Here is a 6340-nt window from a genome sequence, read left to right on the forward strand (position 1 = left end):
GTTGTTCGGCATTGGTGGGTTTGTTGAACATTTTGTTTTTGTTTTTGTTTTTTTTTGTTTTTTGTTTTTTGTTTTTGTTTTTTATTACTTGCTTCAAAAAGCTTTTACTTCAAATAACTTTAGCATCTCTTTTCCTGACAAGTTTCATTGATGAGAAAAGGAAATTCCCCATGTGCCAAGAAACCGAGCAAAGAGATAATTGATTAGCTATTCTTTTGAATGTACAAAAAATGCTTGAATTTGAACAAAAAAGGTAAATCATTCCTCATGCTACTGAATACATCTATGATCACCATCAATAGAGTAACACATTTGGTTTGGCTGTTACACCTGCAAGGCTCTAATTTCTTAGACACCTCCATTGCTTTTTTTTTTCTCAAGTGTTGGATGGATGTCTTTAGATATATTAGTTTGATTCAAAAAATTAGTGTCAATAAAGTGATAGTAACATCTGCTATTACATTTTTATGCAAGATAAGGCATGCATTGAGGTGCAAGGATTGTTATGGAACCAGAATAATCTCTTACCAAGTGAAGGAACTGTGGTTTTCCTATGAAGCTAGAGCCTAGGACCTGTTTAAGTGAATGGTCTTAGCTGGTGGTCCACTATGATTGCTTCATTTGACAACCATTTGGTTGTAGGGGTATCGATTAGCATATTGAGATGGTTTAGGGTTGCTATTAAAGAAAATGGGGATTTATTATGGAATCTAATGGAGATATATGGTTGCATGGATTTTTTTTTTTTGGATGAATAAATAATTCATTACCAAGAGAAGACTATACAAGGGAGGGGGGGAAGGAGGCAAAAGCCAACAAAGAGCAGCCAAACAAAGAGGAGCTCAACAAACAACACTACAGAACATAAAAAAAAATAAAAAAAATAAATAAATAAAAATAAAACCCAAAATCTCCAACTTGTTGGGAGCCGAGACAAAACCATAAAGAGGGAAGAGGGTAGGCCACGCATCGGTCAAGGGGGTTGGAAGATGTCAACCTGTAGGTTCTAAGAAGTAATGATGTGGGACTTTCTGAGGGAAATAGGAACTGGGCGGTTATGGAGAGAGGAGCGACTGGGCTTTGGAGGCAACACCAAAGGAGATAGCTTTCCAAATCTTATTCAGAGATCGAGATTTGGGGGTCCATCTATGAATGTTGCGCCCCATCTAGAGGTGGCTGATAGTAGCACAAAAAGCTAGTTTTCCTATTATGTCACAAATGGTAGAACCAAAGAAGGACATGTTGACCCAGATACATTCCTTGTCAAAGGGGAGGATGGGTCTTTTAGAAGGCCGGCATTTGGAAAGGATATTGGTCAGCCTATTGAGAGGGTTTACGACTGCAAGTTAAAGAATGTAGTAGGGACATGGTGGTAAGATATCAAGAAAGTTTTGTTTAAAGTTGATGTAGGGTTTTGGTGGAAATGTTTTCCTGATTGTTATAGGTAGCTATAGGTAGCTGGTTAGTTAAATAGAGTTTATATGGCTCTAAGGTTTCTTTTGAGTCTTGGTAATCTATAATTGTTTATCTAGACAATTTATTTTATGATATCTGTGTAATGTAGAACTAGGATTGACAAGTCAACCTAGTCCCAAGAACTAGGATTGACAAGTCAACCTAGTCCCAATGTTGCAGAATACTCTGTAAGAACTTGAGCAGATCAATAACACTTTGTGTAGTTGAGAGAAGAAGAAGATGAGTTAAGGAAGAGGACCTCTTGTGCTTCACACCGCTGAGAGTCAATTGGATCAAACACCAATTCCATCAGCCTTGATCAAACACAAGACAAATCTCCATGTAGAAGACAATAGCAACAATCATTAATTTTTTTAACAAAATCATCTAGGCCTTTAGGAGCCTCCTCTTCTTTATTTATAATGTTAATGGGGGAGGGAATTACAAAATAGAAGGTTCCTCAAAAAGGAAACCAAATATTCTCCTAATACAATAGCTACTAAAAACTGAAATTAGAAACTAACTGAAATTAGAAACTAATTGAAAAAGGAAACTAACTACTAAGGACTTGACTCAATTAATAACTTGACTCATAAGGAAACAAATATAACTCAAATCAAGCCCAACTAGAAAGGAAACTAATGAAAATGGAAACTAACTAGTAATCCCGTACTCAATCTTAGAGCCCCCTTTTTAGACCCATAAAAGTGGTCTATTACACTCAAAACACATGTGATCAAAAGCCTAACATGTATGGAACCCAACCCTAGGCTTATTCCTAATAAAACAAGCTTATTTTGGTAATTAATCTGCATCAACTCTCCCGGTCTTAAAAGAACTCGACTCCGTCGAGTTAGGTCGTGCTCCTAAGATTCCCTTGTAAATCGCTCGCCGATGAGGTGGCACATATCTCGAAACAGAAGGGAGCATAACTTCAAGAGGAGGGAGAGTAGGTTGATGTGTCACCGGAGCAGGAGTCAGTTGACGTCGTGGCATGTCTGATAATGCATGTGGCCTCATTAAGTACATACGACCTCCTTGCTTCACCTTTATAGTGTTCCGTGCGCCATCATAGAGAATGCCTGCATGTTGCTGCCAAGGTTGCCCTAGAAGAATGTCGCAGTGCGCCAATGAGGTGACCAAGCAGGTGACATGGTACTGTAGTGGCCCAAACTGTAGATGTACTCGAAAAACTGCAGTGGCCTCTTCTCGAGCTGTGGGTCCAAAACCTCGCACGTGAATCTTCTTGAAAATCTGCTTCTGTGGAAGGTTGTGTGCTCGAACAAATTCAGCAGATATAAAATTTGCTTCTGCCCCAGTATCAACAATTGCATGAACATCAATAGGGTCGGAGCCGTACAGGAGAGTACCCTTCTGTCTGAAGAGAGGAGCCTTATCAACTAGTGTATTCGAAAAAGATGAAAGGCTAGCTGAATGAGCTTCTACATCCTCATCTTCATCATCGATAATATCATTGTCCTCGAGGGGATAAGGATATAAATGAGATTCATCTTCACTCTTCTCTGTTGGCTGCTTCTCTGCTACGTTCACAGAACGAGTCCTGTTGGGACACTTGTTCAAATAGTGACCCTTCTCGCCACAACTATGGCATATAATATTCTTCACCCCAACACTATCCTTGTTGAACTCTGACCTTTTTTCTTCAACTCTGCGAGCTTCAGGCTTCTTTTCCTCCATACGTGGTGGAGGTCTATAAACTGAAGAAGTCTTGAGCATACCCTTCCAATAAAGAGACTTCTCTTCAGCTGTCTTGGCATGAGCCGCTGCCACATCAACAGACCTGAAATCAGTGTTAGCCAACTCAAGTCGAATCTCAGTACTTAACCCACTAATATATCGCATCATCCGTTGCTGGTCTGTTTCCTGAAGCCGACACCTTGAAGACAGTTTGTGGAATTCGAGGGTGTAAGAATCCACATCTTTGTTCCCTTGTTGCAAGTTAAGTAATTTATGAAACATTACCTTTTCATAATTAAGGGGAACAAATTTTTCAGTCAGGATCTGCTTCATGACCTCCCAATTGATAACGGGTCCAAGTCTTCTGACAAACCTTGCATGTAGTACATCATCCCACCATGAACATGCATACCCAATAAACTTGGTGATGATGAGTTCACACTTTTTCACGTCTGGAAGAGACTTATACGCAAAAATTCTCTCCACTTTGGTAAGCCAGTCAAGAAATTCCTCAGGTCCCTTTTCACCACTGAACTCGGGAACCTCCACTTTGATGCCATAATCTCTATCAGAAAATTGCCGGGTAACATCCTGGGGAACAACCGGATCAGATTGCTGCCTCTGAGGTGTGTCTTCGATCCGTAAAGTGTTGAGCTGAGGGGGTAATGTAGAGGATCCTTCTTCAGCTCGCTTGTCGGACCTCCTCATAAAGGCAATCATCTCTTCCATAAACTTATCAAACTTGGCTTCAGTCCTCTCAAGCCTAGCATCAGTATTCTGTTGGTTCTCGGCTAACTCACGATACAATTTGTGCAACTCAGCATTGGTGATGTGACTTGCCATGGTTAGAAAATTGCAGGAAAATTTGCTCTGATACCACTTAATGTAGAACTAGGATTGACAAGTCAATCTAGTCCCAATGTTGCAGGATACTCTGTAAGAACTTGAGCAGATCAATAACACTTTGTGTAGTTGAGAGAAGAAGAAGATGAGTTAAGGAAGAGGACCTCTAGTGCTTCACACCGCTGAAAGTCAATTGGATCAAACACCAACTCCATCAGCCTTGATCAAACACAAGACAAATCTCCATGTAGAAGACAATAGCAACAACCATTAATTTTTTTATCAAAATCATCTAGGCCTTTAGGAGCCTCCTCTTCTTTATTTATAATGTTAATGGGGGAGGGAATTACAAAATAGAAGGTTCCTCAAAAAGGAAACCAAATATTCTCCTAATACAATAGCTACTAAAAACTGAAATTAGAAACTAACTGAAATTAGAAACTAGTTGAAAAAGGAAACTAACTACTAAGGACTTGACTCAATTAATAACTTGACTCATAAGGAAACAAATATAACTCAAATCAAGCCCAACTAGAAAGGAAACTAATGAAATGGAAACTAACTAGTAATCCCGTACTCAATCTTAGAGCCCCATTTTTAGACCCATAAAAGTGGTCTATTATACTCAAAACACATGGGATTAAAAGCCTAACATGTATGGAACCCAACCCTAGGCTTATTCCTAATAAAACAAGTCTATTTTGGTAATTAATCTGCATCAGTTCCCAAGGACCTTCATCAATAAATTATGAGCTTACATGGTTTACATCCTCAACATTGCTTATCAAAAGGATATGCCCTTGAAGCATTGCTTTACTGACTAACGTGTTGTAGGAGTAGTAGGAGAACCAAAGCACGATGTCATCAATAAATTATGAATTTTGTATGGTATTAATCTAAAGGCATTTCTAAAACTTCTTTCATGCCTCTGACCACCATAGACTAGTAACCAGCCATTCATAGTAATAATGAATAGAAGGGACCATTACTCAGTGATGATCCTTATTATGTGGGGTTCAGGGAGGGGTGAGTTTGGAGTTAGTCCTAACCAAGGATTAGAGTATCGGTATCGGTTGCCATATCAATCGGGTAATTTTAAGAGACATATCAAGCGAATTGTATAATATCGTATTGGAGATACGCAAGATACGCACACAAATGGATAGGATATGCGAGGAAATACACTTTTGCACAAAAAAAAGGTATAAATAAACAATATATAACATGTATCACGCATAAAAGCTAAAATGGAGAATACTGTATTGAGTGACAAGTGCATTCAATTGAAATTGTTATAAAAGATGAGGTTTCTTACACGTAGCAATAGTCTATTCTGGATGCCATGTGTCCTATGAAGAGTGTCAGGTTGGTTCAAAGTCATTGCTGAGAGGTTCTTCAAGAATAGAAGCGACTACAATGATGATGTGCACTTCTCTGTTATTGGTGAAGCCTGATCTCAATTTAATCCAGGAAGAACTAGTGATTTTTCCCTAATAATGGCGGTCCCGCTTTCTAGTAAGCAGGCCAAGGGGGTTGCAAGGGGGATAGGAGGCCCCGCCCTAAATATTTTTGGGAATCATTTGTTGGGGTTAATTTTGAGGAGTTTAATGCCAAAAAACTTGCCTCACAACGTTTGTTCATGATTATGGTTTCATAAAAGGCAATCTGCCCCTATGTATCGACCTGTATCGATTACCAAAAAAAAAAAAATAGTGGATGTATCATATCAATACCGATTGATACTAATACATATCGGTCGACATGACCTGCACCGAGACTTTAAACCATGATCCTAACCTTTGACATTTTTGCACAAAGTAATCACCCTCATGACTCGAACTCGGGCATTTTCCCTTGCAGCCCAAAACTTGTACCATTGCTCTAAGTAATGGCCCCTGTAGAAACAATAAATGTACAAGGGAAATATTTGATAGGTTCCAGTGCCAGCAGATATTTCCACCCTTATTACAATGATTCCTGGGAAGAATCAAGATTCAAATTTTGATAGGGGACAATCTAGTCTTTCTTTCTTCATTCTCAGCCATTCATTTTTTTTTTTTTTAAATATAATTTTATTAGATGGTTAAATTTCATGATTTTTTTTTTTACGGAGAAACTATCTTCTTTTAAAATCAAAATTTCCCACCATTTTATACTAAGCAGCCTAGTTCCAGTCCTTTTTTTTTTTTTTTTTTAATTGCTTGCTTCTATATCCATATTGACAGAGGCCTCAATGTCGGGCCTTTTTCTTGTGGTCATTTTGTACTTGAAATAATTGCAAATTTTGTAGTTTAGTGTTATTTTATATTCGAAAGATATTACTATTTCACATAGCTCTAGACAA

This window comes from Macadamia integrifolia, chromosome 10, assembly GCF_013358625.1.
Source record: "Macadamia integrifolia cultivar HAES 741 chromosome 10, SCU_Mint_v3, whole genome shotgun sequence".
Classification (NCBI taxonomy): domain Eukaryota; kingdom Viridiplantae; phylum Streptophyta; class Magnoliopsida; order Proteales; family Proteaceae; genus Macadamia; species Macadamia integrifolia.